This window comes from Lissotriton helveticus, chromosome 8 (assembly GCF_964261635.1).
Source record: "Lissotriton helveticus chromosome 8, aLisHel1.1, whole genome shotgun sequence".
Taxonomy (NCBI): domain Eukaryota; kingdom Metazoa; phylum Chordata; class Amphibia; order Caudata; family Salamandridae; genus Lissotriton; species Lissotriton helveticus.
The window spans coordinates 1,538,769,064-1,538,781,402 of NC_136069.1; the positions used below are offsets into that span (position 1 = coordinate 1,538,769,064).

A 12,339-nucleotide genomic window follows, 5' to 3' on the forward strand; every position below is an offset into this window, starting at 1 on the left:
GTACATGCTGGCGTTTCAGCCACAGTATCATTATTAAAACAGAGATACTGGTGGCCCCAAATGAGAAGACAAACCAGGAACTATGTTCTAGAATGTGAAATATGTCAAAGAATGAAGGTATCAACAGTGAAACGACCAGCACAGACGCCCCTTCTAATCTCAGATAAACCATTAGCATGTGTTTACCTGGACCACTGCGGTCCCCTACAAAGGGACGGCAACTATAAATACATCATGGTCGCAGTAGATTCATGCACGAGATTCATTTGGATGTGGCCCCAGCGCTCGGCTGACGCCAGAACTGTTATAAAAGATTTGCGAGTCTTTATCGGCACATACGCAATTGGCATGCTACATTCTGACCAGGGTCCTGCTTTTAGCTCTCGAGCTTATAAGGAGGCCATGACCAGCATGGGCATTGCATTGCGGTACTCTTGTCCCTTTCATCCTGAGGGAAATGGAATTGTGGAAAGAAAAAACCGTGACATAAAGCAATCTATAACAGCAAAGGTATTAGGTTCGGGAGCTGGGTGGGTCAAACATTTAATAAGTGTCCAACGTAGTCTTAATAATCTGCCAAGAAATTCTCTGAGAGGTCTCAGTCCGTACGAACTATTGTTTGGGACTAGAATGTTAATCCAGGACCTCGATAGTCAAACTTCAGTGGTGAAAGAAAAATGCTTTGATATCAAAGATTGTTTAGCTATTTTACAGGACTTAAATGAAACAAGAAAAGACCTGAGCAACATAAAGTTGAAACAACAGCCAACAACCACTGAAGAGAAACCACCTGTCCCAGCAAGGCCTGTCTGGATTCCAAAAATCGGGGATCTGGTCAGAGAGAAGATCGCGGTAAAGAAGGAATTTGGGCCTTCTTACAGAAAAGCAGTACCTGTCTTGTCTGTCAACGGGACAAGATCAGTAGTATTACCGCCCCTTGCTGGTAAAAAGGAGGACCGAGTTGTATCCATCGACCTGGTTAAACCGCAATCATGTGGCCGATAACAAGTAGTAGGCCAAGTGGACTCCCAAGAAGTAGTAGAACACCAAAGTTTGCTACAAATACAGAGGTTCAAACTGAGAGACTAATCACATTTGATAAACCTACAGTAAATCAACAAGGACTATGCAACAAAGCCATGGAACTTAAACCTCTTGAAACCCAAATCAAAATTTTACATCAAGAAACACCAACCTACAATGATGTACCCATTGACTATGCTAATGAAACAAAGCAAATTCCAAAAGCGAAAAGGAATCCAGAAGCAATTGAAACAATTGACAGAACAGCATCAGGCTACTTCATCAACTTCGATGATTTTTCTGAGGATCCAAGTGAACCTGAGGAACAGCCGACAACAAAAACTTTTAAAGACAAAGCAAAGGAACTCTTTCATCAACTAAAAGAAACCTATCTGATTTCTCCATGGATTGAAATTTGGGTGGCACTAGGTGTATTTGTCCTCATACTTTGGCTCATCATGGTACTATGCTTGGGACATTTCATTGAGGGAAAATATGTTACAATGGACACAGCAAGTCAGAAAATCAACTTGGTCCTGAAACCACACAAGTCTTCACACATCGAGAAAAGAGAACTTTCTTCAGTAAACTTCACAGCCAATCCTATACCCGGTGGGGTAGCATGGGACAAAACTGATTACGAAATCTATGGTCCGGTCGAGCTCCTGAAGTATCCTCATCAATTCAAGATTTCATTGAGTGACTTTGTAAAACCAAGCACATTCGCTGATGATTGGGACTTTGAAAGTATTAATGATATGATGTCAGATCTAGTGATGTCAGCTAAATTTACAGAACATGATTATTTGCAAGGTTCATCTAATTATGACCAGATGTATTGTTACAACCACTATGGTCACCATTATCTGCATAAATCTGCTCAACCTAGAAATGTTTTTAATTATAACCAATGGGAACATTGTGCAACTCCACCAAAAGGCAGTTCAAAAACATTTTATGAAAAATTCTCATACTTCTCAGGGTTTAACACAAGTAATGCAGAAACATTTTATTTCAAATTGTTAAATAAGACAGGAAAACCATGCTTACAAACACAAAATTAATCTATTCAGAGACATTTTTTGAAAAAATGAAAACATTCGGTTTTGATTTCTGGAACAATAATATTGAAACGAAAACAATCTGGGGTACCAGAGATTGGCAAGTGCAAGGTATAGAATCATTATTTAGAGCCTGCATGATCCCAGAACAAATTATATTCTTGAATGATACAATTCAACAGACAACCTGTCTTGGCCTAGCCAAAATTAAAGACTTAAACAAACCGTCTATTCCAAAACCAACACCTGACAGTAATGACACTACAGATGTTGAGATAGACGTATCCCATATTTTGAACCAAAACAGAGCACATCCTGATTGGAAAAAATGGTTGATCTGGCCCACAGACACAAATAACTGTCAAGATAGATTCCTGAACAAAATACAGGGGTTCACATTGACCAGGCCAGACCCTAGATACTCCCAGAGACAACATCCAGGGATTGTAACTACTTACAGTGTAGGGAAACTCTGCCTCGAATGGCTACATACATCCACACTGGTTGAAATTAAGCAACACTTGACTTTACTTAAAGAAGGTGCTGACTTGCGTGATTTCATTATGGGACCACGCAAATAGCGTCAAAAACGTTTCATAGCGGCCTCTATATATGCAGCTTACAACGAAGCTTGGAAAGAAACTCAAATTGAGACAGCAGAGAAAATACGGGAAATTGACCGTGTTAATTTGGAAAAATCACTTTCTGTTGTAGACAATGGGTTAATGACTCTGTCTTCCAGAATATATTCACTGGACAGTATTGTATCATCTGCAATCGATATAATAGAGCAAGACTTACTGATGTTGCAACACGGTCAGTCCCAATTACGTTCTATTGTACAGCTTGGCTGGACGTTACAAAATCTGCGTTCAGGCTACGTGCCTTGGCGTTTAATCAACACAACGTCATTATTCAGTATCTTTAACCTTACTGATACACAAATCAGCTTGGCACAAAAGGGTGCTGATTATACAATTCTGAGCATTGAAAAACTTGAGAGATTGCCATTGACAATGTCAGAACGACCTGTCATTGAATGGATAATACATGGGATAATAACTATTCCGATAACGACTTTCCAGTTTCGATACTGCCAAAAATATATACAGGCAGGCCAGTATGAAAGGTTGGGTAAAGGATACATTAAGTCAACATGGAACTTACCTTATACACACACATGTTACAGTAATAAAGGACAGAGTGTATTTCTTAGTGGTAATAATTGTGAAAAATCACTAAGTGGTATACTTCTGTGTCAGGGTATAAGTTTGCATGGGGCCTGTGAAGGGACTTCAAATAACCTTTCATGTCACCAGCTCGGCACACCTGCAACACAAATAGAACCATTCTTTAGAAGACTTTCTAACGGGAGTTACATTCTAATTGTAGATCACAGATGTTGTGGCTTACTGCCAGGAAAACCTTATCTCATAAGCGTGAGCTCCAGGGTCACTTGTTGTGAGAGAGTATTGTTTCCGAATGACGCTCCAGACAGGGAGGGACAAATTTGGCCCAGTTTGAAAATCTCTTCTATTCGAATTGATACTTTAAGCAGAATGAAGACTGTGCTCCTACAGACGCCAGTTCACTTGACGTTATCAAAAGAAACGTATGATCTCCAAGTTGCAAGGACAACGGGAGAGATACATGCATTGTTATCAACAAATTGCCCCTTACACTTCGCAGAAATGCTAAATGAAATCTTAAATATTTCTGATACAAATGGTATCGCAAGTGTATTTAAGACAGTTTTTTCGGGACTGTTAACACCATTCAAAGCAGTCCTGGGTATTTTTCCTAATTTCATCTTTGGCGGACTTCCACTCCTGTTGGGACTCGTAGCAGGCATTTTATTTTTGCTACTCCTGCTTCGTTATGGCAAGCCATGTCACAGACAAGACTCCAGCAACAATGGAAGAAACAATCCTAGCTATACGCTACCAGGACCGCATAACTAAAGTCCTTGGACTAGCCCGGCTAAGAGATCTGAATATGACCTGGTTTCTTTCGTTCAGACCCATGTGGCATAATTGTGTTATGCCTGTATTGAGGTGCATGCTATGCGGCGAAGAATGCGTGTTGGACACCTGTCTTACACTACAATCAGAAGTACCATTGGATGCAGATACTTTGTTGAGTCCGGTAAAGGCTCGTGCATTGTGCTGTCCCAAGCGGCTAGCTATCCTGATGACGGCATTCGTGGAGACTTCACCACTACGATTGAAGGGTAGTGAAGTACAGGATGAAAGCAGCATCAACCAGGTACGACCTTCTGTAAGCAATGCTGATCGAAACATCACTGAAAGCGAACATGCGCATGACTGCATGGTAGCGACATTTTCCAACCTAGTCGAACTTTCACCAGAAGCTGTAGACTGTTTTTTCGAGAGTCTGTCTGAAATGATGTTTTCACCAGAACAGAGAGAGTGACTTTAAGCAAACGTGCACACAGCGTTCCCTGAACTCTGCATTTGGCCTTCAGCTTTAAAAACAAAGCTACTGAGAACTTTTTTCCTTCTTCCCCTGAAAACGAAAACTTTTTTCTCCAAATCCAAAATATTTACCTTTTTGGCACTTATCTTCTGCTTAAAGTAAAACTATTCCTAGAGAGCAGAGCTTCTATTTTTAGGAAACTCTATAGACATTACGTTACCTCAACCTCTAGCTTATTTACAAGTAATTGTATTTATATGTGATGAAGTGGTCTCGCACTTTTTTCTTCTGTATTAAGAGCCATTTCATGTGTAATTTCGCGAATCATTCATGCTGATATATATGTGCATCTCTTTTGAATGATTACACTGCTTGAATGCATACAGTACCTATACTCATTTTTCGTGTATTTCGCAATACCATTTTTCAAATGCAAAAAAAAAAAATGTATTTTGGGGTGGTTCGGTATACACATACACTATTAGTTATGTTTACTATTGCTTAATTTGGTAAATATGTACATATATGCGTGGAGTGGGTGTAGTGTGTTTATATAGGGACCTATATCGATACTCCTATTTCTGACCCTTGTCCGGTTAATAATTCACTAGTATCCATACAAAGGCACAGAAACCCATTTTCAGATTAAGTCATAGCGCATGCTATCACATTAAGCAAGCATTATTCCTCCAGCCCCCTAGAAAGCACACCGAGTTCTCAAAACAAACCAAACCACCAGCAGACCTGGGAAATCCCCCGCAGCTATTATTTTGATTTTGTTCGAGAACTCCTGTAAAGAATGTAAGAACGACCAGTTCTTATTACATCCTTACTGACGTTTTATGTCCATCCTTACGTCAAACTCGGCACCTTTCAGGTATAAATATACCGACGCTGCCCTAAGCAAAGACACGGTGGTGATGAGCTTGGAGCAGCGCTACTTGCCGGAGAGCCCAGCTGATGCAGGAAGCCCACGGACGCTGCCCCTCCCTTTTGACGCGCTGAGAGAGACGCTGTCTTTTCTCCTGCCGAGAAATCCAGCCTCCGGCGTTTCCGGCTTGCCCTCGCGGGTAACTGGGATACCGAGTCCTGAGAGAGAGATACCAGCCCTCCTGCCTTCTAAATCCCAGGTACTGAACTGACTAACCCCTTACAGAGAATTCTTGAGTCAGATTCTTGGCAAACCAAACTTAACTTAAACTGCTACTTACTTACTCCCTCCCACGTATTAGGCTCAGGTCAGGTACACCGGGGTAGGCGTAGTTAGAAGCACCAGTTGAGTACGATTAGTCAATGTATATATGTATGTATATCTTTTATCCATTTTAAAGTATCATATGGCTAAGAAACCATATCAATGCTTTTACAGTATTATTTTACAATCCTGCTTTTACTGTATGCACTTTACTTAACCATAAGTATTGCAATTGTAGCGATTCATTCCGCTTGTATTAGAAAAGAGACTGATCAATAAATAACTCTACAATCTGGTGAAACTAAGTATGCACGTATTGACTGAGTAAAATAGTTGTCTTTTGTTTTCACACGACTCTAGAGATATACTCTTGATTAGGGGGAGCAAAGTTGTCATGTTCTATGGTTGTCAGAAACTAAATCCCTTCTTGTCTATCCAGGGAGGTTAAACTCCTCCTTGCCTATTCGAGAAAGTTTCTAGTGAACTCTGAGCTAGCTGGCACACAAAACTTTAAGTCTAATATCGTCAGTAGAAGACCTAGTTAACCTCTGTCCTACGTCTATACTATTGAAGATATTATTCCAATGCGCAGAGCCTATTGGGAAAAAAGGAACTACGCTACAGAGTGGCTATAGCAAGAAAAAAACTCACTGCACTTTTCCAAAAAGACAACCACATAAGCCCATGTGAGGGAAATGATCTGATTTTCTCCCTCAAGAAAAAAGAAGATTAAACACAGGATTGTCAGAAGTGGGATTTGAACCCACGCCTCCAGAAGAGACTGCGACCTGAATGCAGCGCCTTAGACCACTCGGTCATCCTGACTTGCATTTGCAGGACCTTCCACAGGCCAGACAGCCATGCAAGTGGGATACCGAAAAGGCATGCCCTCAATTTATTTATCCCATTATAAGCATTTCCAACAGATCTTTGAACTATCCATACAGAGCAGTACCTATGAAGAACTCTTTAGACCTTTAAAGCGTACAAAGAGAAAGTGCTATTCACCAGCCACTTGAACGGCCCAAAGCTGCTTTGAAATGGAGTCAACAGCCACATCTTGGCTGACTAAAGCAAATTCAACAAGGGATCTCAATGTCACAACATAGGGTGGAATACGCAAATCTAAGCAGCCCCTGATCACTGCCCTGAGGAAATTGCTGTAAGTGTGCTGGAGTCCAGCTGTCTACCAGGTGCTTGGCATTCTTCCAAATTTGCATGGCCTGTCTGGCCAGGGAATACAAGAGCATGACTCTTCTAGATGAGCTCTTACATGGGTCCTAAGCTCATTTGGTAAGGATTGCACTTTATCAGCAAGACAACAGAAATATATGAGAAACCCAAGCTCTCTTGACTAGACGAGGACGGAATAACGTCCCAGGTGAAGACGAACAGATGCAACTTCCATGAGATGTTATCCTGATGAAGAAGATTATATCTCCAAAAGTAATGTCAATAGTGGGATTCGAACCCACGCCTCCAGAGGAGACTGTGGCCTAAACACAGCGACTTAGACCACTCGGCCATCCTGACAGTGAAGAGTCCTAAGAAATGTATAAAAGTCACTCAGAAATTTCTGCGTCCATGCAAGTTTGAAATAATTTCAACCTTCAAACACAAGGTGCAACTTTTTGCACAGGACAATAAACACAGAAGATCACATATGAAAGCATTTCATTTCACAGGTGTACAGTTTTTATGATTTTAGAATACCTTATACCTCTCACCAGCTATTTAGTGTTCTGTATCCTACTCACAAAATTACCTTGCCTGCGACCTCTCTCTCTATACACAAACAACTACTGCTCAGGAAGTAGGAAGGCCGAAGATGGGGCAGTTTATGCAAATTTATGCTGTCAATGTGCCTTGCAGATTCATGCAGAATTTCTAGATCCTTGCTGGAAACAAGAGAGCAGGCCTTGTTTCAGATCAACTGTCCCTAGCAAGGAACGTCTGAGCACATCCATTCTTTTGCTCTCTAGCGCCTGGCTTGGAACTCACCCTCACTGGCTGAGGAGTGAAGTTCTGCATACCAACGTTGCATAGAAGGTATGTTTGTGATTGGTTTGAGATGGGTGGGAGGTCAAGAGCAGGGAAAAGCAAGTCACCGTCACTTCTAGTCTCCTTTTCTATGTCTACCTGCCTTTCACTCACTCTGTCTTTGTTTCATTCTCTCCTTCCTCAACACCCCATCTCACTCACTCGCTCTATCATTTGTGCTCTTTCCTCTTGCTCTTCATTTGATAGTGGAAATATCTCTTGAATAGAGCATTACAAAATGAGGTTACATAAAGTTAAAAATCTACTTATTGGAAACCAAAAATATCTCAAGACTGAATGCAAGCCATTTCTTCAATAAAAGGGATTTTTTAGGCACCCCCCAAAAAACACATGAAACACCACTAGTGCTAGAAGAATATTATACGAGCTTGAAGACAGAATTGGGCAAATTAATTTGCAGTTGAAACTGAAGTTTGGTACTTATTCAGATATTATATGCACTGCCAATTTTTAGCTGAGATTCTGAAGGAACGCAGAGACAAAATGGACTTAAAGTTTTGTCAGAAGTGGGATTCGAACCCACACCTCCAGGAGAGACTGCGGCCTTAACACAGCGCCTTAGACCACTCGGCCATCCTGACCACATGTTGCTTATTCATCTACATAGTGAGAAAGATAGTGTGGACAAAAAAAACACACATCTTAGGCCATGAGTGGCTATAGCAAGAAAAAAACTCACTGCACTTTTCCAAAAAGACAACCATATAAGCCCATGTGAGGGAAATGATCTGATTTTCTCCCTCAAGAAAAAAGAAGATTAAACACAGGATTGTCAGAAGTGGGATTTGAACCCACGCCTCCAGAAGAGACTGCGACCTGAACGCAGAGCCTTAGACCACTCGGCCATCCTGACTTGCATGTGCAGCACCTTCCACAGGCCAGACAGCCATGCAAGTGGGGTACCGAAAAGGCATGCCCTCAATTTATTTATCCCATTATAAGCATTTCCAACAGATCTTTGAACAATCCATACAGAGCAGTACCTATGAAGAACTCTTTAGAGCTTTAAAGCGTACAAAGAGAAAGTGCTATTCACCAGCCACTTGAACGGCCCAAAGCTGCTTTGAAATTGAGTCAACAGCCACATCTTGGCTGACTAAAGCAAATTCAACAAGGGATCTCAATGTCACAACATAGGGTGGAATACGCAAATCTAAGCAGCCCCTGATCACAGCCCTGAGGATATTGCTGTAAGTGTGCTGGAGTCCAGCTGTCTACCAGGTGCTTGGCATTCTTCCAAATTTGTATGGCCTGTCTGGCCACGCAATACAAGAGCATGACTCTTCTAGATGAGCTCTTACATGGGTCCTAAGCTCATTTGGTAAGGATTGCACTTCATCAGCAAGACTTTGTACAACAGAAATATATGAGAAACCCAAGCTCTCTTGACTAGACGAGGACGGAATAACGTCCCAGGTGAAGACGAACAGATGCAACTTCCATCAGATGTTATCCTGATGAAGAAGATTATATCTCCAAAAGGCAAGTCAATAGTGGGATTCGAACCCACACCACCGGAGGAGACTGTGGCCTAAACACAGCGACTTAGACCACTCGGCCATCCTGACAGTGAAGAGCCCTAAGAAATGTATAAAAGTCACTCAGAAATGTCTGCGTCCATGCAAGTTTGAAATAATTTCAACCTTCAAACACAAGGTGCAACTTTTTGCACAGGACAATAAACACAGAAGATCACATATGAAAGCATTTCATTTCACAAGTGTACTGTTTATATGCTTTTAGAAAAACCTATACCTCTCACCAGCTATTTAGGGTTCTGTATCCTACTCACAAAATTACCTTGCCTGCGACCTCTCTCTCTATACACAAACAACTACTGCTCAGGAAGTAGGAAGGCAGAAGGTGGGGCAGTTTATACAAATTTATGCTGTCAATGTGCCTTGCAGATTCATGCAGAATTTCTAGATCCTTGCTGGAAACAAGAGAGCAGGCCTTGTTTCAGATCAACTGTCCCTAGCAAGGAACGTCTGAGCACATCCATTCTTTTGCTCTCTAGCCCCTGGCTTGGGACTCACCCTCACTGGCTGAGGAGTGAAGTTCTGCATACCAACGTTGCATAGAAGGTATGTTTGTGATTGGTTTGAGATGGGTGGGAGGTCAAGAGCAGGGAAAAGCAAGTCACCTTCACTTCTAGTCTCCTCTTCTATGCCTACCTGCTGTTCACTCACTCTGTCTTTGTTTCATTCTCTCCTTCCTCAACACCCCATCTCACTCACTCGCTCTATCATTTGTGCTCTTTCCCCTTGCTCTTCATTTCATAGTGGAAACATCTCTTGAATGGAGCATTAGAAAATGAGGTTACATAAAATTAAAAATCTACTTATTGGAAACCAAAAATATCGCAAGACTGAATGTAAGCCATTTCTTCAATAAAAGGGATTTTTTAGGCACCCCCCAAAAAACACATAAAACACCACTAGTGCTAGAAGAATATTATAAGAGCTTGAAGACAGAATTGGGCAAATTCATTTGCAGTTGAAACTGAAGTTTGGTACTTATTCAGATATTATATGCACTGCCAATTTTTAGCTGAGATTCTGAAGGAACGCAGAGACAAAATGGACTTAAAGTTTTGTCAGAAGTGGGATTCGAACCCACGCCTCCAGGAGAAACTGCGGCCTTAACGCAGCGCTTCAGACCACTCCGCCATCCTGACCACATGTTGCTTGTCCATCTACATAGTGAGAAAGATAGTGTGAACAAAAAAAAACACACATCTTAGGCCATGAGTGGCTATAGCAAGAAAAAACTCACTGCACTTTTCCAAAAAGCAACCATATAAGCCCATGTGATGGAAATGATCTGATTTTCTCCCTCAAGAAAAAAGATGATTAAACACAGGGTTGTCAGAAGTGGGATTTGAAACCACGCCTCCAGAAGAGACTGCAACCTGAACGCAGCGCCGTAGACCACTCGGGTATCCTGACTTGCATTTGAAGCACCTTCCACAAGCCAGACAGCCATGCATGTGGGGTACCGAAAAGACATGCCCTCAATTTATTTATCCCATTATAAGCATTTCCAACAGATCTTTGAACAATCCATACAGAGCAGTACCTATGAAGAACTCCTTAGACCTTTAAAGCGTACAAAGAGAAAGTGCTATTCACCAGCCACTTGAACGGCCCAAAGTTACTTTGAAATTGAGTCAACAGCCACATCTTGGCTGACTAAAGCAAATTCAACAAGGGATCTCAATGTCACAACATAGGGTGGAATACGCAAATCTAAGCAGCCCCTGATCACTGCCCTGAGGAAATTGCTGTAAGTGTGCTGGAGTCCAGCTGTCTACCAGGTGCTTGGCATTCTTCCAAATTTGCATGGCCTGTCTGGCCAGGGAATACAAGAGAATGACTCTTCTAGATGAGCTCTTACATGGGTCCTAAGCTCATTTGGTAAGGATTGCACTTTATCAGCAAGACTATGTACAACAGAAATATATGAGAAACCCAAGCTCTCTTGACTAGACGAGGACAAAATAACGTCCCGGGTGAAGACAAACAGATGCAACTTCCATCGGATGTTATCCTGATGAAGAAGATTATATCTCAAAAAGTCATGTCAGAAGTGGGATTTGAACCCATGTCTCCAGAGGAGACTGCGGCCTAAACACAGCGCCTTAGACAACTCAGCCATCCTGACAGTGAAGAGTCCTAAGAAATGTGTAAAAGTCACTCAGAAATTTCTGCGTCCATGCAAGCTTGAAATAATTTCAACCTTCAAACACAAGGTGCAACTTTTTGACCCGGGACAATAAACACAGAAGATCATATATGAAAGCATTTCATTTCACAGGTGTACTGTTTTTATGCTTTTAGAATAACTTATACCTCTCACCAGCTATTTAGGGTTCTGTATCCTACTCACAAAATTACATTGCCTGCGACCTCTCTCTCTATACACAAACAACTACTGCTCAGGAAGTAGGAAGGCAGAAGGTGGGGCAGTTTATGCAAATTTATGCAGTCAATGTGCCTTGCAGATTCATGCAGAATTTCTAGATCCTTGCTGGAAACAAGAGAGCAGGCCTTGTTTCAGATCAACTGTCCCTAGCAAGGAACGTCCGAGCACATCCATTCTTTTGCTCTCTAGCCCCTGGCTTGGGACTCACCCTCACTGGCTGAGGAGTGAAGTTCTGCATACCAACGTTGCATAGAAGGTATGTTTGTGATTGCTTTGAGATGGGTGGGAGGTCAAGAGCAGGGAAAAGCAAGTCACCTTCACTTCTAGTCTCCTCTTCTATGCCTACCTGCCGTTCACTCACTCTGTCTTTGTTTCATTCTCTCCTTCCTCAACACCCCATCTCACTCACTCGCTCTATCATTTGTGCTCTTTCCCCTTGCTCTTCATTTCATAGTGGAAACATCTCTTGAATGGAGCATTAGAAAATGAGGTTACATAAAATTAAAAATCTACTTATTGGAAACCAAAAATATCACAAGACTGAATGTAAGCCATTTCTTCAATAAAAGGGATTTTTTAGGCACCCCCCAAAAAACACATAAAACACCACTAGTGCTAGAAGAATATTATACGAGCTTG

General features: G+C 41.7%; 2 non-coding genes across 2 annotated transcripts; both read right to left on the minus strand.

Moving 5' to 3' along the window:
* Positions 1 to 8,274: 8,274 nt before the first annotated feature.
* TRNAL-AAG (transfer RNA leucine (anticodon AAG)) lies at positions 8,275 to 8,357 on the minus strand. The gene has a single exon. It is a non-coding gene; the product is annotated as a tRNA-Leu (tRNA).
* A 189-nt stretch (positions 8,358 to 8,546) lies between these two features.
* On the minus strand, positions 8,547 to 8,629 carry TRNAL-CAG (transfer RNA leucine (anticodon CAG)). The gene has a single exon. It is a non-coding gene; the product is annotated as a tRNA-Leu (tRNA).
* Positions 8,630 to 12,339: the final 3,710 nt, after the last annotated feature.